The sequence below is a fragment of the Trachurus trachurus genome (genome assembly GCF_905171665.1).
Source record: "Trachurus trachurus genome assembly, chromosome: 15".
Taxonomy (NCBI): Eukaryota; Metazoa; Chordata; class Actinopteri; order Carangiformes; family Carangidae; genus Trachurus; species Trachurus trachurus.
This window is the reverse complement of record NC_139906.1, coordinates 6346954-6369070: the sequence shown is the minus strand read 5'-3', so window position 1 is coordinate 6369070 and position 22117 is coordinate 6346954.

Below are 22117 nucleotides of genomic sequence, written 5' to 3'. Positions count from 1 at the left end.
AACAGGAAGGAAGAGGGACAAAGAGAGACGGGAGGGAGAGATGGGTGGGAAGGAACAGCTTTACATTTATGCATGTGAGGAATCCATGGCATCGGTGTTGGGATGCCACTGCAGCTAAAATCCACAGCTATTTCTGCTCAACATGCGTGTACGTTATTCCCCCTCCATGAACAATCCACCGTGGGACAGTGTCGTCTAAATCAAGGGAAGTGAAACTTGCAGGGTGGGTCCTGTCGTTTCCACCCACCCTGTACCGGACCAGAGGAGGGAGAAAAAAAAGGAGCAAATGTTTCCCGATGCAACCCGGTCCAACAGCTTTCAGCCGAGTCAGCTTCCCTCAGCTCCCAAAATCAGTCTCTTTCGTAACTGAAAGAGAACAAGAGCAAAGAGATCGGTCGTCTATGCGTCTGTCCAACACACTCCTGTAGGATTATCCTCGATCTTTTTCGCTCTTTGATTTTGATTTTTCTCTCTTATTTATGCACTCTTTGGATCCAAACCCACTTTGTTTCCTCTGTGTCTGCTCTCAATTCCAGTGAGGCTAAAAATAAAGCCGTAGAATCCAATTAATTTTTGCAGATCCAGTCAAAAAGCAACACTTCAAATGAGCACAGAGAGAGAGAAGCAGAGAGAAAGAGAGAGAGGGGGAGAGGGGGAGAAAAAAAGAGAGAGAGAAGAATGAGGGGTGTTGTCGCGCAGTGGTATCACAGGGCGGATAAATCTGCAACTGCGACGCGTGATCCTGATCCTGCTCCTGCTCCTTCTCCAGCCGGCTGTGGATCAGATTTCTCCAAGCTGTCCGCTCAGCGCCCTGCTGTCTCAGTGCACTGTCCGTTAATACTGCAGCATGCGCTCAGAAAAAGCCTCTTCTCATCATCTATTTGCAGGGAACATTCCGCCACTGGAGGGATAAAATGAGAGAGGAAGAGGATGAGAAGCAGGGAGTGGATGGAAAACGACTGAACAGAGAGGAAAAAGATATTGAGGAAAAAGCCACAATCTTTTTTTAAATATCCCACTGATGATCTCTCCTCTGCTTTTCTCTCAGTTCCTGAAAGCCCGTGCTCTCTCTAGTCAGCCTGTGATTTGTTGGTCTGGTTGCTGGGATGCTCTGCTCGTCCTTCTTCTTCTTCTTCTCTCCCCCTCTTCTTAGGATGCCTTCTTAGAGATGATTAGAAATGTGCGCCCCGCACCGGGATGAGGAACTTGCAACCGCAGTAGCAAAGGCTCCCTAACCCCCTCCTCGCCCCCCCTTCTGGGGTAAGCAACATCCGACGGTGCAGCTGTCTTTACCTGTGGCAATTGTGATGCAGACGCACACATACAGCTGCCTCCCTGAGCTGCCGCCGCTGAGAGGCAGAGAACGAATGAGAGAGGGGGGGAAAAAAACGCAGGCACAGAGAGAGCCGAGTGTGCACACTGGTAGAGCAAGGGTAGTGAGAGAGAGAGAGAGAGAGAGACAGAGAGGGAGGGTGGGAGGGAGGAGAGAAAGAGGCTGCACCTGCTAGATGCACCAGCACTGGGAAGCTTGCCCACCTCCGTTAGCAGGGAGGGGAGTGAGTAAAGATGCAGAACGCATACAGAAAACTCAGGGAAAAGACAGGGGGGAAGAAGGGTGGAGGTGTGTGTACAGATAAATAGAAAATAGTGGGAGAGGGGAGGAGGGAAGGAAGGGAAGGAAGGGGGGCTTAGGGGGAGTGGGATAGAGAGAGAGAGAGAGAGAAAGAGAGAGAGAGCATGCTGCAGACGAAGCAGTTACCAACGAGGAGCCTGAGTCCCAGACGGATCAGAGCAAGGAGCACAATGCAGGAGCTGTCACTCAGCATACGTGGTCCCGCCCACTCCACAGCATCAGACCAGAGACAGGAAGGAGCCATGAGGGTTTTCACACCTCAGACCAAAAACCTTAATAGTGTATGTGACGCTGCATTTAGTGTTAATGTGGAAACATGGTCAGAATGACACAGCTGCAGAACCTGAATGTAAATGCAATTAATTCATACAGTGATACCTGTCATCGTTATTTTTGCAACATATAGGACAACCTCTATTACAGTGTTTATCAACCTTGGGGTCAGGACCCTATGTGGGGTCGCCTGGAATTCAAATGGGGTCACCTGAAATGTCTAGTAAATGAGGGTTAATTATTATTCTTTTTAGAATTATGATTAAAAACACCAGTCTTAAACAACTGTATTCTATACTTTCACTTTCTTGAATATAAATCGAGTTCAAATAAAATGCAGCATAAAAAAATATGACTGACGACCATGATCGCAGGGTCACCAGGAATTTGTGATGTCAAAATGGGGTCACGAGCCAAAAAAGGTTGGGAACCACTGCTCTATTATGTATATTATACTGCTCAATCAACTGTACATAATGTGACTGTAATTGTCATCACCAAACAATTTTTGAGCTCATTTGACGGAAACATACTAAAAATCATGAAGGTTTTTGAGTCATAACTTCATTTTAATACCTCTCCGATGTATTCAGTGTAATGAGTAATGCACCTAGATTTGTATCTGTGAGAAAAAAGATGGTGTCTTATTTGTGGAAGGTGCAACCCCCGAGCATGAACCTTGTTTTTTTGTTTGTTTTTTTCCCCAACATTTTCTTCATTAAAACTCCATGGTGGATATCTCATATTCTGTGTGTTTCCTGCAGGATTGTTTCTCTGCTCTTTTAATGAAATTTCATGAAAATAGAAAAAAAGCAAAGGAACATGAAAAGAAATAATAAAATAAAAACCCAAGTGAAGAGGAAACAGGGTGGAGGCAAAACAGACACAAGACAAAAGACTAATAATATTTTGAGTTTCGCATCGCTGCTTATTTTGACTATTATGTTAATGAGCCGGTTTGAATGGCTGAGCCTCAGTAAATCCAGTCTGGGTTCAAATCAATTTAACAGTGAACAGCGCAGTGTAAAACAAGGTTTAAGAGTCTTGTTGTAAAAACCATGCACCGTTTCCTCTGTTGCATTGTGGCCATATCTCTGTGCGCACAAAGGTTTTTTTTTATTTTTTTATTTTACAAATGTGTCTGCTAGGATGTGATAGCATCACAAGATAGACACACACACACACACACACATATAAAGTCCTGCAGATAGCCATCTGCCTGGAGGAGAATCCCGTAATTGGTCCCGTGGGGGGTGGGAGTCAAGGATTCTCACACCTCTCTGCTTTCTGACACACACCGGTTTTTGGGGGACTCGTGACAGCGTGAGTGTGTTAAAGCAGCCGTCGCGACACTGTGGTGGTTTGAAAGAATCGTCAATAATCACACTGGCAAGAAGCCACAGGGACACAGATTAAACACCAACACATCTGCACCTCCACTGGATGGTGACAGTTCTGATGGTGCTGTTACAGAACCAGAGGATCCACATCTCTTCAAATCCTTTTCAGGATGATAGTTCAACATTTTGGCAAATTGGTCCATTACCATAATCCCTATAGTCATAGCAGTAGGTTTGTTACCTTTTATTGTCGGTGCAAGGTTCATGGGATTTCTTGGTTTCCCTCATCAAACTCATCAAATACACAATCCAACAACTCCACAACGCTCTGGTGGACAAGTTGTGACCTGCACATTCACCACGCTATGAGATAATAACAGAACGTTACCAGACAGAGTTGTTTTAGAGGTAAATTCATGCAAAACCGCTGATACGTGTTGCCTTCAGGGACAGTTTTTCCAGCAAGCAGTTTCTGTATTTGCCTCTAAAACAACTCCGTCCCGTAACGTTCCATTATTATCTCATAGCGTGGTGAATGAGTTTGATGAGGGAAACCAAGAAATCCCATTAGCCTCCATAGGTAACAAACCTATTTTTTTGGCCAATTTGCCAAAATGTTGAACTATCCCTTTAACCGTATGTTTAACCTAACCCGGATTGGCCTGTACTTTTGGTTAATGGTTCTGTAAAAGTAACTAAACACTTTGTAACATCACTCATCAGCTGCTTTACCTCCAAAGTAGAACAGTATGTAATTGACTGCAGGAAAGTCTGACAACGAGATGAATGTTAACTCTGCTTAATTATAATTTACTGTATCACGACCTGTGCAAGATTATAGATTAATTACCCGTCGTTACCCACAGTGAGAGGAGTGTGTGCGCAGTGGAATCCAATGGTGAACAAGGTCAGTGTGTCTTTGCACGACATTCATGATAACTTCTTCGTCTGAGTGTGAGTTTTTTTTATCCTCCATTTAAAAAGTGCATGCATTTTATTCTTCAATGTCTGTTTTTGACTTTCATGAATTTTATATATTTTCTGTTGTGTGGTTATATTTAAATGACAGTTTCCTTGCAGACACAAATAAACTCTCAAAACTAAAGTGTTGTTGTGTTTCAGTTGTGCGTTTTATGGTGGAGCTCTGTGGGGGTCGGAGCGATGACACAGCTCTCCTGCTCTGACTAACATCATGTCATCTTGATGGATATGACATTAAAAAAATAAAAAATAAAAAACAATATCACAAATAGATGGACTCCCTCCAATACAGTGATTACTCATCCAGGTTTTAATTTATTTATTTTACATCTCTCCTAATGCATGCTGGGAAAGGTTGTGACCAACTGTGACCCTGCAGAGGATAACGCTGAGGTTTACAGGAAAAAGCAGATGAATGAGCAGAATAATTGTGCTGGCTGTATGATATTAGACAGTAAACATGAGTGGATTGTTGTGTGGTGTGATGATGTGGTTGACTGATCAATATTCTCATTTTAAACAACAGTCATATGCTAATCACACACTCTCCAGCCCCAAAGTCTCATCATCAAACGGTGAAAACACAAAGACAGACAACAGTCACCGATCACCCTTTTGTCTCCTCTCTGTTATTTCAGGCATTACCTTAAATGTTATGTTTCTGTTTCTTTGATAATCCGTCAGTATAACTCGATCTGTCTGTCACCTCCAGGTTTATATTTAGACCCTGCTCATAGTTTTATTTTTAAGCTTTTGTCACTCATTATGCAGCAGTTGTAAATATCACTTTCAGTGCTGCTGTTGTCTACATCCCCGGGCCATCTGCTGTTTACCATGGCGCTGTATAATCCTGTCAAATATCATAAAGTAGGTCTAGTGTTAGATTACAGTGACGTATTTGTTTTGCAAATTGTGTGACCGTCACTATTATCCCATTAAAAAATCCCACCGCTTCGACTCCACCTCTGAAATACCCATCAAAAGCTGCTCAATGAGCACTTGAGTTGTACTCAGCATTTAAAAAATCTTCCAGACGCACCTTTAAAAGGATCTGGAGAGGCAGTTAACAGTTAAATCTCCACTCTGGTTCTTCTCCAGCACTTTATTCTAACAAAATATCTGGAGATGAAGGGAGCAATCTTCACCTTCGTTAAAACATTTGAGTAAATGAGAATTTTATAATGTGCTTTTTGGAAAAAGTTCAAAAGCGATTGAGATTGAGTTGTGTTTTTGTTATTTGTTAGCTCAGCTAATGAAGCAATCAGATAGATAGAGAGAAGAATAGAAGGATAGATGAATGTACTGGAATAAATATAAAACCAACAGCATCTTTGTTTTTTTTGTCATTGTCTGTGATGACACAGTTTCAAAAGTAGAAATCAATAATAACTTAAAAGTGAAGCACACTCCTCCTGTGATTTATTTTGGTATTAATAATGACTAGTAGGGCTGATTGTTAGACACAGTTTCATTTCAGTAAATGTAGAATTGATCCAATATCTTTTGAAAAACAAACAAACAAAGGTTTTAAGGAAAAGACTAAACAGGAAAATGCATGTGTGTTGTTTCTGCTTTCCTCCTCATTTATCATCTCCACACCCCTCAGATGTATCTGCTGTTCCTCTGTATTTAAAACTGTATATAAAGTAGGTCAAACTAGCTCCACCTCCAGTAGCTACATCTGCATCATGCTGCTCACACACTCATGCTTCTGTATTAATCATCTAATGATGTCACACAGTAGTAATAGTAATACATAAATTAGAAGCACCAAGGACTAATAATGGAATATTTTTACATTGATACTGTGGTTATTTTAAGGATCTAAACTTCCACCTAGACGCGTTACTGTACAACAAGGCCTCAATAAAAAGTTAAACAATAGATTTACTAACCTACAGAAACATGCACTTTCATAATACCATGACAAGAGAAGGCTACAGGATGGAAACAGTCAATGCACTGCTGCACACAGATATAGAGATGTATGAACGAAGGGAACGAAGGAGTAAAGAGATATATGCAGATGTAAATGCTTACAAGCCGCCCCTGATCCACACCGACAGCAAAATAAATAAATAAATAGATAAATGAAAGTCTTGTGCTTGCACAGGTTTTTGATGATATTGCTTGCTGGTATTACCAGACCTCAGAGACTGCTGAAACCTGCTTTTTAATTAAAGGGCAAACAAATGTATTTCTTCCAATCACAAGGAGACAACAACAAATCAGACCCATTCCTAAAGGTCAGAGTTGTAGTTATTTGTCCAGTGCAATAATAATGCTGTGCATGAGAGAGTGAGAGAGAGGGATCTCGGCTTAATCAGCCTGTCTGGGTTTTTCCAATCACAGAGAACCAGTCGATGCTCAAATTATCTGCAACAAGTTGTAATTTTGTTAAATTGCTCCCACATTAATGTGTAAAAATAAAAAAAAGTTGGCTGAATTAGTACAATATTTGCAAATAGCTCAATCGTTGTGCGTTATAAAAAATTCAGCTCAAACCCAGTGTTTAGAGCCCAGATGAAACAGAGTCGCCTTGGTGATTTTAATTGTCTTCTCAAACAGCTCTGTGATATGTTTGAAATTGTTCCCAAATCCAAATAAACTGGATCTTTCTGGCCAAAACACAAATACAAAGGCATCAAAGAGAGTCTGCTGTGACTACACAGGCCTATGAAATGTATGTTTGAGAAGAATCTAATGTACATATCCACATTTATATTGACTGTGTCACATTATTACACTTTAAGCCATTTGTAAATGTTACTATTGCTACACAGCCGATGTTAGCATTTGCTGTTTTACAGTACTTACTGTACCCGTCCAGAAGAACAACGCTAATGACTCCTTTACTCACCAAAAGCTGTAGCAAATCTCTGGATGTTAAGTCTTGTCTCTGTCGAGTCACCACTTCTACTGACATTAGCATGCTAGCCAGCTAGCCCCAGTCCATCCTGTCACTTTCCCTCTGCTCTGCCCAGAAGATAATATGTGCCGCTCAATGCAAAAGAAAAAAATGAGATGCAAAGCTCTCGTCAAGCAAAAATCACCACCATTATTTCCAGTATTTGATTATAGACCCAACATTAGGCCTACGACAAGCAATTATGCTAATATAAACTAATCTTAAAACAGCACCAGGTTGGAGTTTTGAATATAAAATGATTGGGAATTAACTATAACTCTGTGTTTGAGGTGTCCTGCAGAAGGTGTGTATCAGTCACCATCCTAAGTGACTGAGGCTGCAGACTAATAAAAACCTGCAGCTCATTATACACAGTTCTTTAAAAAAAAAATAATAATAAAATGGAGCGATCATCGCAGGACACAAAGGTTTTATGTCTGTCTGAATGTCATCCCTCTTGCATTAAAATGGCAGCGGTGTCTGCCGGGCCTGGTGGGGTCAGGCCCCCCGGGGGCTTGGGTAGTAGACCTATGAGTCACGTACACACACCTGTACATGTGCATAAAGATTTCCCACAGCTGAGGTCCTGCATGGCTGCATGACAGGTTGCATAGGAGTTTCACACAATGATTTATGGAGGCAACACAAATGAGTGCAAGTGCTCCCCCTATAGTCCTGTAGTCTGTCTCTGTCCCATACAACATCTATTATAGTATGATAAAAAAGGATATTGAATTAAAAATGGGGCTGTTTGTTTTCCATTTATACAAGATAAGACTTCATGTGAGTATGAGTGACATAACAAAATAAGACAGGAGACACATTTATCCTGCATAAAACCAATAAGCCATATCTTGTAAATAATGTCTGCAACTACTGTATAAACATTCACCTATGACAGATTTATAATTGGAAAATCAATGGTTAAAAAAACTCACTTCTTTGCTCTTTTCCCTCCCCTCCGCCTTAAAGCACTGGAGGCAGCAGTTTCCTGAATTACCGCCGCTGCCGCCGCCATCATCACATGGAAATTTCTGCTGAATCAATGCAAATGCCGGACCAGTGATTTCTGACTGTGCTCCCACCCTGGAGACCTCATGATAAGCCCCAGGGGGCGGCCTATAAACATTGACTGTGGGATGGAAAACAGAAGGGGTTAGGGGTCAGTGCATATCTCATTCAGCCATTTAAGAGGTGTGTTTGTGTTTTGTACTACATCTCAGAGCGCTTTTCATATTCCAAATCCACCCTTTGCAAGAGAACATCTGAAGAGGAAATTGAACATTTCAAAAATAAATTAGCATACAGCTCCACATTTCTTGTATCGACAGGAATCCACTAATATCTCATAGCAGCAGTTGGAGGCTGTATTGACGGTGGTGGAGATCAATCCAGAGTTGAAACAGCAAGAGACTTCATCATGTGGAAACAAACCAAACAGGACTTCAGGTCATGTGTCCTTCAGCTTGTTGTGGATTTTCTTCAGTCGCTCACTTCGCTTCTTTGCCACCGAAATGTACTTCTGCTGCCGAAGCCATCGGGTGGTTTACGTTCTGCCAATCCAATGAGTAAAAAGTAGGATTTGAGTTTTAACTCAGCGCAAACAAACTAAGAAAACTATAGAAAAACCCCCTGGGCCCCCTATCCCACCACCCACCCCGCCCGCCAGTGGTGAACCTCATTAGCAGGGCGAGACAGCTGCCAGCGGTGACGGGCTTATTGGTGGTTTGGTCACAGTTTTGTCAAAATCTATTCACAGGGGTCCGATGTCATGCATGAATCAATGAGCAAACAAATAACAAGGTGTGTCCCTGGGCCCAATTACTGTAATTCTGAGCATGTATACTGTGTTAAGGGGAACACTAACCATGATGTAGAGCTTTATTACACACAATTGGCCGGGTCTGGATTGCTCACTGATCAAACAGCTGATTTCAGTGACATCGGCGAGGTCATGATTGTCGTGTCCTCCCTCCACGCTGATAAGGTCAACACACTCCCACGCTTTAATTGCCATCCAGTGCTCCCAACCTCCTCTCCGGATTCCTGATCGTTATCAAACATGTTCAATAGTTGCAGCAAGCAGAAGTCTTGTAGTGTGTCACTGTGGACAACTTAAAGGGCAAACGTCTCAGGACACTTCACTCAGTATAAAATACGACCAACAATTGATTGATTTCAATCTGCATGTCCCATTGTGCAGTGTGGATGCTGTTGTTTTAGTTAGAGAGGAGAGGGCTCATCAAACTTCTTAAGCACTAAGATCAACACTTTAATTCTGAGCTCTGTCTCCTGTTCTGCTGCACAAATAAAATAACAACTCAGTAATCCTCCTCTCCACTCACCTTCCTTATAGCAGCTTCCAGTTGCAGCAGTTTGACAGCACGAGTAAAGATCAGCAGAGGAAGAAGAGGCCACAAGTTTACTGATTGTCTTTGGCCCACGGACTCACACCTCTGACCGGATCACAGCCTCGCTGATGTTCAGCACAACACTGTGACCTCGTCTGTGGTATTGGTCTGAGAGGGCTTGTATTGAATGTACTGTTGTATCAAAGTGAATATTATGGATATAATGGAGCAGTGTCAGACAAGGCAACTTTATATATACAGCACCAAGACAATTGAAAGTGTTGAGATACACTAATTCTAGAACATTAAAGCAGAAGTAAGCGGAATATTTGTGTTAATATAAGTCTTAAATAGTTATATCTTCCGACAGCAATCACTTATATAGAGTGTTTGGTCCGAAACACGGGTCTGTCAGTCACTCTGCTCTGCTGTAAGCAGAGGAGAAAACTTTCCTTGTATCCTACAACCTTTATCCAATGAGGAGAGAGAAGGGCATAAAGGGGCGGTCCTCTCTGTGTGTGCAGCCAAGGGATGCGCGTGAATGTTGTGACGTAGGGACGAGGGCGGGGACTGCTAACTCCATCGGCTGACAAGAAGTTAGCCAAAACGACCGGATCGCTTACTTCTGCTTTAATATTACATTTGTAACCAATACAAATATGAAAATATAAGAATCATATGGAGATTGAATGAAGCAAAACCTGACTGTACACTCTCTAACCCTCTTTTCCTGAGAGACACAAATGCACCACAGGTTTTGATTACACCAGGTTCAATCTCCTTCAGCTGCCCCGGGACGTTTTCCCTGCAGGCACAGTCTCACTGTGGGTTTTATCTGTGACAGGCACAACCTATAGTTGCCCCAGAAATAACCACCCTCTTCAGTTGGGGGTATTGCACACAGGCTGTAGCTTTTAAAAACCGGATTGCAGGACTTTTACATATTAATGCACTTCCTTCCATTACATCCAGGCCTCTGCCAAACAAGTTCACATAATAGGAGAAAACTGGCAGCGCCATGGTAAATCTCTATATTTCACAGCATACCTGAGTTCTAAATCTGGTGTGTATCGACATGCTTCAGGTCACCCAGAGCTGGCAGGCTGGTCTGCCAGAACAAGCTGCCAGACAAAACGTTTCCTACTTCTCTGGGGTGAAGATGACAAGATGAGTGGATTCTTGTCCTCAGCTTTGAAAAATGTCATTGACAGAGGATTTTTTTCTCTCTTCTTTGAGGTTTTGATATTGGTTACTTCATGAAAATAACCACCTCTATTTAATTTGATACCAACCATTTATTGCCAGCGGTTCGGAGCGCTGCATGGTGTTCTTTGCAGAGACTCTTGAAATAGGATTTAAAAGTGCTGTTTTATTTGTAGAGTAGGTTAATGTTTCACCTTGACAGTGGTTTGACCAATTACAGGATATACAGTACTGCAATGGGACATATAGACTGTATGAAACTGTTGTCTTAAAGGGATAGTTCAACATTTTGGGAAATTGGCCTATTGCCATAATCCCTATAGTCATAGCAGTAGGTTCGTTTCCTAATTGTCAGTGCAAGCTATTTTTAGAATGGCGGAGCAGGGCCGTGAGCTGCTCAGAGCTAATAGCTGAACGTTACGAGACAGAGTTGTTTTTGTGGCAAATGCAGAAACTGCTTGCCAGAAAAACTGCCGTCGATGGGAACGCGCTTCAGCGGTTTTGCATGAATTTACCTCTAAAACAACTCTGTCTCGTAACGTTCCGTTATTATCTCAGCGTGGTAAATGTTTTGGAGTTGTTGGATTGTGTATTTGATGAATTTGATGAGGGGAACCAAGAAATCCCATTAGCCTCCGTAGCGTTGCTCTGAGCAGCTCGTGGCTCTGCTCCGCCGTTCTAAAAACATCTTGCACCGACAATTAAAGGTAACGAACCTACTCGACTATAGGGATTATGGCAATGAGCCAATTTGTCAAAAATATTGAACTATGGCTTTAACACTGGATGTGTGCTGACCAAATGTGCCACAATAAATCAGCAAATTCAGTTAGTGCTGTACATGCACATGAGACCTCAGTCTAAGTACAATCCATGTTTCATATCAACATTAAGAACAATGCAGCTATGCAGGAGTTCCTGTGTCTCTAGTGGTGTAGCAAACCTCCTCCACACAGTATATGTTTCCTTTGGCCCATTTCACTTGTTTCCCTTCACTGGCTTGTCTTGGATATTGATTGAAACTCTGCCTAGAAGGCCGGTATTCCAGAGCCTCTTCACTGTTAAAGATGAGCCTGGTGTTTTGTGGGTACTATTTAATAAAGCTGCCAGCTAAAGACCTGAGGGCATGTTTTTTTTTTTTTCTTCTAAACCTAGAGAGTCTGACATTTTTATCCACCTGTACAGTTTTGCACTGGGCCCTCTCACTTCTCTCCGTATCAGTGGGAGCTGAAAGTCTTGATGAAAAATCGGCGAGGACGGGAGGCGGAAACCAAACCACGGTGTCACAGACGATGAGTTGCTACATTAAAGTTCACCACTGGGAAGAATAACAATTTCTCTGTTTCTGAATAGTTGTTGCTGGGTTTTAAAATACGATCATTTACTCACCCGGATAACTTGGTGTCATTCCGACTAAATTAGATCCAGCCGAGAGCCACGTATATCCATATAAGGCGAGTCTACAAGGCAGCGGAATGCAGCCTTTAAAGGGATAGTAGCATTTTTTTAAAGTGGGGTTGTATGATCTACAAATAGCCCCTAAGTAATTTAATTGCAGTAGAAGACTCTCTGCACTCCTCCCGTTAGCAACCAGAGATTTACAACATACAGTGTTGTGAACAGACCCAAAGAAACGGCCTATTTTCGTGGCCTAAAAGAGGTTTTACCTGAAAAAAAAATACACAGTTCCATTATTTACCATAATATAATTTTTATATCCAGCCCCTCAAAGTGCAGGAGAAACACAGTTTTTATTTGGAACTAACCAACTGCTGATCGGCGGGCGCTAAGCCTGGGCGGAGGGATACGTGAGTTGGTTAGGTCGACTAAAAACTGTGTTTTTCCTGCACTTTGAAGGGCTGGAAAAAATTACATTATAGCGAACAATGGAACTGTGTATTTTTTTCAGGTAAAACCTCTTTTAGGCCGCGAAAATAGGCCGTTTCTTTGGGTCTGTTCACAACACTGTATGTTGTAAATCTCTGGGCAGGGCTATGGGCTGGCGTTGCTAACGGGAGGAGTGCAGAGAGTCTTCTACTGCAATTAAAGTACTTAGGGGCTATTTGTAGATCATACAACCCCACTTAAAAAAAATGCTACTATCCCTTTAAATAACACATTATCCTCCGCGAAACTCGTTCATTTCACCAATATTTTGTTATGATAGGCTAGTGCTATTCCCCTCTGAGTCTGGGGTTAGCTGTTATCAACATTGATAGGTTGACCTACTAACCTCTGACCTGGATGACATGATCTCTGAGCACAGCGCGACGCAGATCTAATTTTGTTGGAAGGACTCGTAATGACAAGTTATCTGGGTGAGTAAATGATTGTATTCTATGCTAAAAATAAGGTCCAGATTGTAAAAAAAAAAGAGGAAATTTTAATGAAGCAGTGCCTGAAAGAGTAGAGAATGGTACCCTCCTATTGACTTGCATTCATTTGATCCAACTGGTAACATCTACGGTGATTATGTAAGTAATTTGGTGAATCATGGAAATCTCATGTCATTACACATCTACAAAACATGACAAGGCCTCTCTCACACTCAGTTTGGCGTGACTGTTGTAACTTGTCCCAGCTGTGAAAAGCCTTGTCAGGTGTTTGCAGTCCAGTGACAGGAAGAGTTCAGCCCCCCGGGGAAGCAGAGATGTGTCTGCACTGTCTTCCACCGAGTGCAGTTGTCAACCAGCACACTCTGAGCCAAGTTAAGTGATGAATGTGAGGGGTTTGGTCAATGAAATGCACAGCACCTTCCAATTTCTGCCCTCTGACAGTACATCAGAGGAAAAGCCTGCACTTAAAACTGAACTTTGAACCTGTCTCCGGTGAAAATGCTGATACGCTGGAGGGATTTGAGATGGAACAACCATGTCAGACCAGAGGCATTGTGGGAGATGGTAACTGCTTTTTCCAAGCTTTATGGAGTCTTGACAGCACATACTTACAGATTTCTGTCAAGACCTGGACATGATTATACCTCTGTGAGATGTGCATGACTGAAATACAGTGGAACCAGGGGCAACTGAAGATGAAATACAATGCTGACCTGTTGACTACACCTATACTTACCCACACTTGAAGTGTCTTAAGTATTCAACCACCAATATGGAGTCAAATGACTCAGAAATGTATTGTGCACAATGTGAAAATGTCACCTTGAGGTTGTAATTTATGTCAGAATGAAGCTCTGAAGATTGTGTTGACATTTTCAGTAAATCTGAGGTTGGAAGAAACAGAAACACATGAAAATGTCAGTCAGGAGAGGACAAAGTCCAAAGTGCAGCACAGAGATGTAGACAAGACAAAGTAGAGTGGAGAGAGAAATGTGTCAAAGATAATACATTTTGTATAAGTTCGAAGTTGGTGAGAAAAGTGTAAACTAAGAGCAACTTAACTTTTTTGTCTGTATACTAATGTTCAGACATGTGTTTCACATTCAGTCTTGTTCCTGTGCTTGGTTTTTGGGCGCGAGTCAAAACCGAGAAGGTCACTTCACACATTTAATAGATCCAAAAAGGCAAAAGTTCACTGGGTGCATGTTTCCCCAAACTCAGGATATTCATTTTCAGCATCATGCCAAAACTGAGTCAGTGACTGCTCAGCATCTTTAGCTCCCAGTCAGAGGACGGGTCCATCAGGTTTTGCTGCAGGAAGCTGCTGCTGCTGCTGCTGCTGCTTTCATTCACACATTTCTGATGGAAGTGCTGTTTGAAATAATCACTGTGTGTCATCAAATCACAGATGTAGATTGATTTCTCTATGACATGTGGTGAGTAAACCTGAGGAACGTGCGTCATAAAAAAAAAAAAGACAGACATGGCAGAGAAGAATAAAATCATGACCTGCTCTTCTGATAGTTTCAAAATCAACTTTTGAACGAACAGCATCGCTGGTATTGGATAAACCTCTTCGGTCCAGAGTGAACAGAGAGCTTGGAAAACCAAGATGTCAGTCTGCTGGTTCTGCTTTTGTTCAGGGAGCTGAACCTGACCAGAGATCAGCAGTTCGGTCTTCTCACGCTGCTCCGTGTTTTCCATCCAACATACAAAGAGAGAAGGTCACAGCAGAGCAGCTGGCTGTCTGTAAACTTCATTGACGGCCTGGATGAAAAGCCGACTGTCAATGGACTTCAACACCAGGGAGGTTGTGTCTGGTGTCACACTGAAAGAGTTGTAAGCTGAAATAATCGCTGTGTATCTTCAAATCACAGACGTATATTGATTTCTCTATGAGATGTGGTGAGTAAACCTGAGAAATGTGCGTCATTCATTTCCTTTATTAGTACAGAAATAAAAATTGACAGACGTGGCAGATAAGAATAAAATCATGACCTGCTCTCCACTGATTGTTGCACATTAACTCCAACTAGTTTCAAAATGAACTCTTTTTTTGTATGTGGGGACTATTTGTATGAAGATAACTCTCTTATTATTCTTTTATATAAAAATGCCAACTTAAATCAGTTTTTTTTTATAATCGACTGTGATTTCATAAACTCTCTAATCCATTTAAACTGAACCGCTGCCGCAAACACTTTGATATTAACACTCTTATTTCTGATTGTTACAACAAATGAGATTTTTTTTTTTCATCATTGAGTCTGAAACCTGTTGATGAGAACTGGTCTGGTCATTATGTTGAAGACGTTTGAGCCTGAGGCTGTGGTCTGACAAACAAACAAAAAAACAGTCCTCTGATGATTTTCATTTTTGAAAATAATCACTCAGCGTTCAGTCTCCTCGCTGCTGTCCGTCCGTCCATGTGAGCAGATCCAGTCGGGCGTCTGTTTGGCATGTGGAGTATGTAACTCATGAACTCATGTCTGTGAATTTTAAATCGGTTAGAGTCGACGCACCTCCCGAACCGGGCTTATTGTTGATTATGCAAACAAATCAACCTCAGGATGAATTTCCTTTGCCCTCATTTCATTTGTTTGTTTTCGTCCCCCATCTCAGTCGTTTCCTCTCTTCCGAAAATTGCTGTTGTTTGTGCATAGATCCTCTGTTATCTCATTAAGCCCTCCAAACACTCAAGCTGCCTGAAGCCTCCATTATTCTTTTTATCTCTGATTAGGGATTCTATTAAAAAAGTAAATGAGGTCTGTTGGGCCCTTGTTTTTGCCATCTCTTTTTTCCCCCCAACAAAACTTGTCCTAACCACATGTTCAGACTCCGTACATTCACACTGATAGGTCACTTGTCTGAATGAAACCATTGGCAACTAAAAGCTATTCATATCATTATTTTTGGGGGGTTGGCAGTCATTGAATACAATTATTATTTTTTCATTAAACCATTTCGGGCTGATCTTTGCAGCCCTTTGACACACAATGAGCAGCTACATCCAAAGCTACAATAGAAATCTGGAATATGAATGTGAACATTGTGTGTGTGCATGTGTGAATCCAGTTATGTCAGCTGTATTTTAAGCCAATCACACCTATGCTATTCACCAGTGTGTCGACAAAACAAAATAGCATCAAAGCAGCATATGGTGGCACAGAGGCAAAGACAAAAGCTGCAGTGTGAGAGTGATGCGGGGGCTTGAATGAAAGGAAACAGGACATGGTGAGTTTACAACAGATGTAGCACTTACAAGCAGAAACAGCCACCGAGCTACTATGCCTGATGAAATTTACAATAAGCTACAGAGAGCTTATGGGAAGTATTACCAAACACACAATACAGCCCACACTGTGGGTTGACTATGAATTGCTTTGGACTTGTGCACTAATGGGAACACTTATTTAGTGCCAGAAAGATCAGCAGCACTGTAATTTCTGACTCAATATATTTGGCACTTAAATAAAATCCACTTTCATCAGGATGAAAGTGGATGTATGCAAAGCTGGGTGGAAAATTAGGGCAGTGGTGATTGCCTACTATAGTATATACGTCAGCCTGTGGCAACTGAGACATGATTAACTTTTTATTTTAATCTTTAGACAACTCAAAATCTTCAATTATGATCCTGGTTAAATATTAAATATTGTACTGAAAAAGTTGTAAAAATGAAGGATGAATAATCTGTTTATGCTCGACAAGCCCCAAAGCGCTTGAAGGATTAAGAGTGGTGTTTTCGCGGACTGTCTGGTATAATAATAATAATCATGTCACCCAATTGCCTGCAGGTGGCAGTAATGAGGCTACTCATTACTACATCACTACTCAACAATCACCAATGAATGACAGTTAGTCAAGTGTCCTGAAGCTGCGACATGAAAAGCTTGTTTGGAAAAAAAATGATTTGATCTCTCATGGCTTCAGGACACTAGTAAGGACGAGCAGAATGGAGGTATTTGGATGTTTCATAGTGTGTGTTTTTATGAAAATCCGTTGCCAGCCGGTCCCCCCTGGAACTCCAAAAGCGTTTTGATGACTCAAACCCTTCCTTGGCATGACGGTGAGTAGCTAATTTGTGAATTACTGATTTTGGGTGAAATATCCCTTTAAATATCACCCCCTGTTCTTGCCTATTCATTATCCAGGAACACAAGAACTAAGTCCTCCACCTGAAGTCTTCGACAGTTGCTATCATCAGTTTGTTTAAACATATCTGCAGTCAGCTTGTGTAACTTAGTTACGGTAAGTTAAAGGGATAGTTCGGGTTTTTTGATATGAATCTATATGGCATCCCCATCATCAGTTACGTGCTGTGACGGTGACTTTCCCCGGACTGTGTCCCGTGAGCGGAGTTCCGGCCTGGTTTCGGTGCTGACGAATGTAGTCCGGCTAGTTGGCTGGGGTCACGAAAATAAAGCGTTTTTCTTCTCAAAACAATATGCATTCAAAAGAGTGATACATTTGCATCACAAAACCGTTGTCCACGAAAAAGTCTGACCTCGCAATCGCTTGGCGCTATTTTCTCTCCCTCCGTATCACTGCGCGCTGCCGCCTGTAGACGGCTGTGCCCGTTTCTATCAGCTGTTTCACTGAGTTTACTGCTCGGATAGTTCACATAAACATTTCTGATTATGACACAAGTGATGAAGCCATGGAGTTAGGTAAAGAGGTGGGTGATCGTTGCAGCGCAGTTCATGGTGGAAGATCAGACCTACAAACATACACAGACAGACAGCGTGCATCACCTGCACCGGACGGTGCTGCAAAAAAAGAAAGAAAAAAAAAGAACGACACTACTCTCCAGCCAGCTGACGTGCAGCTCACCTGCGGCTCACCTGCAGCTGTCAGAGGAGCCTCAGATCTTCCATAACGGATTGCGCTGCATTACCGATCATCACCCTGTCCGTCACAGCTACAGCTGTGGTCTAACTTCAGCTTGTCACTTCCCTGTCCCTCCTCTCTCTGTTTGCTCGTTTTAACTCCATCTGACGAAGTTCAGCATCACATCAGGTTCATAAAGCTCTCCCTTTAGCTCTGTGCTAAAACAAGGGATGGCTTCATCACTTGTGTCATAATCAGAAATGTTTATGTGAACTATCCGAGCAGTAAACTCAGTGAAACAGCTGATAGAAACGCGCACGGCCGTCTACAGGCGGCAGCGCGCAGTGATACGGAGGGAGAGAAAATAGCGCCAAGCGATTGCGAGGTCAGACTTTTTCGTGGACAACGGTTTTGTGATGCAAATGTATCACTCTTTTGAATGCATATTGTTTTGAGAAGAAAAACGCTTTATTTTCGTGACCCCAGCCAACTAGCCGGACTACATTCGTCAGCACCGAAACCAGGCCGGAACTCCGCTCACGGGACACAGTCCGGGGAAAGTCACCGTCACAGCACGTAACTGATGATGGGGATGCCATATAGATTCATATCAAAAAACCCGAACTATCCCTTTAACACATTTTAACAGCAAAGGAAACAAAGTAAGTAATTGTGACACATGCAAACTGCATAAATGAGGGGTTTGCGTGTCATGTCCAATCAGCCTTTAGTTGGTCTAACAACTACAACATATCTTTTTTTCTGTCATTCCAGTAATGTTACGTACACTTTCATTGTGCCTATGTCTCCTCTTGCAGCCATTGTGCGTAATGCTGGGCTGTATACTGTAGCACCTCCTTTTCAAACACATTAATATCAGACGCAATCACAATCACAGCAATTTATTTCCACACTTGGTAAATCACATTGCATGTGCTAAATCAAACTGTTTCTCCTCCCAGCTGGGCAAACGCTTCATATTGCATATTCATTGAGGCTAAGGTACTAAATGGACATTTGAAAGATGTTGTCCTTTAGTAAACTGTTAGTAAATCAGCTTGCACATTTGTTTGCCAGTTTGCACATGTTTTTACACATGCAAACCTCTTCAAACCAACTTCAATTACTGAGTCTTATGAGTGAGCTGGTAACACCTCCCATAAATCCAGCTGTTTCTGAGAGCCATTAGCTGGTAGTGGTGGCCAACAGCTGGCCAATTATTTCCCAAAAGGTTGGTGCAACATTGATTAAGGTTGCCAATTATGAGCTGAGCTCACCACAATGGAGGAGGTTTGCAAATTCAAGTCAGTCATCAAAGATTGCAGATAATTGCAGATCTGAAGCAACAAGTTAATAATCAGGGACGTTGTCCTCACATGAGCGCTGAGATTAAACATCCACTGGGGGACTTCAGCTGGAAACAAAGGTGAGGACGCATCACTGAGTGGATTATGTCCTCAGGAACAACCGGTAGTTAAGTTCTGTGAGGGTAAAAATGTGAGAAGCTACGAAGCTGAGAGGGAATATAATGTGTGAAAACTATGGAATATACCATTCGAGCATTGAAGACGTATTATTTTAAACAAAGCAAAGCCTCATGTCTTGGTTGAACGGCAACAGAGCACTTAGATGGTTTTAGGAAGAACCATCAGACTCAGACAAGGACAGACAGATGCATCAGAACGATTAGCATATATAGCATCTTGTATTTATTCAGGTTATGTTGTGAGTTGATTTATAAATGGCAGTGACCAATATGAAGATAGTGTAATGCAATCTCTCGCTTTCTGTGCTAAGTTTTTAGGTTCAATATACCCCGCCCACCAGCCATGCAAAATGACAGGATTGATTCATTTGATGTTCAATAAGCCCCACCCGATTTAAGCTTTTTAACACTGCCTTCTATGTATGTACTATATTATCTACTAGCTAATTTTTAAACAGGAATTTAAACTATTTAAGATCTCTTGCTGTTTAAAATCTTAAATCACTTAGAAGTTAATTTAATCTTTTATCTTTTCCTTCACTTTATCATGTAAATCTCTGACTTTTGTTATGTTTTATTTACATTTTATTGTTCTGCTAATCCTCATGTTTATAATGTGCTCTACAAATAAAAGCTGTCATGACTGTGATAAAACAGTAATTTGCTAACTGAAGCACCAAGGTGGAAATACTCAGTAGTTGTGTTGATTGTACATTTTTCTCATGTGTCGACTGTTTTTTTTTCTCATATAAAATATATACTATAGCGTTAATAAAGTAAAAAATTAAGTGAATTTCACATCCCAGTTGTACAACATGGTGCCGAGAGTTTGAGACTCTATTACTCTCAGCTGAGTTTAGTGGCTTGTACATTTTGTTAACACATTTGTCCTCGCTACTCAATTATCTCCAAATAAAGCAGTTATACTCCTGACTCCCTATTAACAGCCATCAAAGCTATTGATCAGTGAGACCAAAGAAGACGTGTGGGCTAATTAACAGGAGATAGCTGCCCCCTCACACACATACAGATGTATACACACTGACTACGTCCTACACTGGGGATCCTTCTCTTTTCTTTCTCGTGTGACACAGCCGCTGCCGCTGTTCTGTGATGGTTGCCATGGTTTCTTCTCATGTCAAAGTTTTACTAATGAAGGGAAGAAACAGTTGGGGTTTGTTCATTGACATGGGTAGCCCGACCGCTTAATTACCCTTAGGGATGGTCGAAGGGCTTTCTTATAACAGGTTACACAAGGAGATCCTGGTTAGTGAAGGCAGGAGGAGGAGGGGGAGGAAGAAGAAGATGGGACTGTGTTCTGGTGAATGCATTAAAAAGGAAAGACTAGAGAAGAAGGGAGGTGACACATCTGAAAAAAAAAAGACGACTTAAACAGAATAAAGACGCAAAAGCTACTGAATGCTGACATTTTACATTAACCCTGATTCATATCACATTCACAGCACTGGAACGAGAGTGTGTCGCCTCTTTATATTTGAAAAGAATAGGGTCTCACTCTCTTTTTTTAACAACTTAAAGCTTATCTAAACCACCTTTCAACTTGATTCTGAGCCCTGCTTTGTACTGGGAGCTGATACCACAAATTATAATAGAAGGAAGTGAGGAGCAGCCTCAGCACACACAGGCTCGGCGCTCACACAGCTATCTGCTATCTTCTTTTCCCTCCATCACCCACTCCTGTTTCGAAATGCACTCCAGCATCAAGTTGATTTCAATGGAAACTCTTTCAAGTCAAAGCTTGTCTATGTGGTAAATGAAGAAAGTGGAGTATTCCATCAAACACATTTACCCACTTTGATCTTCCTGACAGCTTTTGGAAAGCAGAGTTAGAGATAGGAGGACGGTGTGTCTGGAGTAGTATGTGCGTGTGTGTGGGTGTGTGGGGGTATCCACATGTCTGTAGTGTGTGTGAGTGTGTGTTTGGGTGACACATCTACACAGTGGTCAATGGTCAGAAAGGATCCACAATGCAGCAGTTCTTATGTCTGATATAATAACAGGAAATCTTGATTGATTGATCTTGAACAACACTTTGTGTCGTCTCAGGTGCTGAAGGTCTGACATTGTCGTACACTACGAAGGCCACGCTGAAATGAGACGGTATGTTTCTGTTTGCTTGTCCTTGACATTTGTACCATTTTGTACCTTGTACCATTTTAACAACACATAACCTTTTTTTTCCACTTTCAAGCTGGAGGTTTTATGGTCCTCGGTTTTATCAGCTCAGTTCAACAGAAAAAGTACAGGTCAAAGTGTAATCCTCTGGCTTTGGGTGGGCATTGTTTGCTTCTATTACAATGAATCTTGGGATGGGTTGGACAATGAAGGATCCAAATATCAGGGACCAATTTAAAGGATATGGGACACAACTCCTGTGTCCAGTGGTTACACTTGAAAAAAAAAAAATGAAATAAAAATAGATTTGTATATTTGCAGATTCAGGATGTGATAATTTTTTTTTTTTTAATTTACAGAAGTTTTCACACACAAATAAATATATAATAATAAAAAAAAAAACTGCATTGAACACCAAAGATGTTACCAAAAGCCAATGAAGCAGCCCCTCACCATGATAGTGAGCTGGAATATGACCAAATGTTCACCAGGCTCTCAGCAGTGAGACCCTGCGACCCTACACTAAATCACATAAAGAAATGATGAGGCCGTGTCATACACAGGGTTGTATTATTAATGGGATACTATTTGTGGTGGCACCACAGTGCGGAGACTCTGTGTGTTACCCTTAACAGGTCCC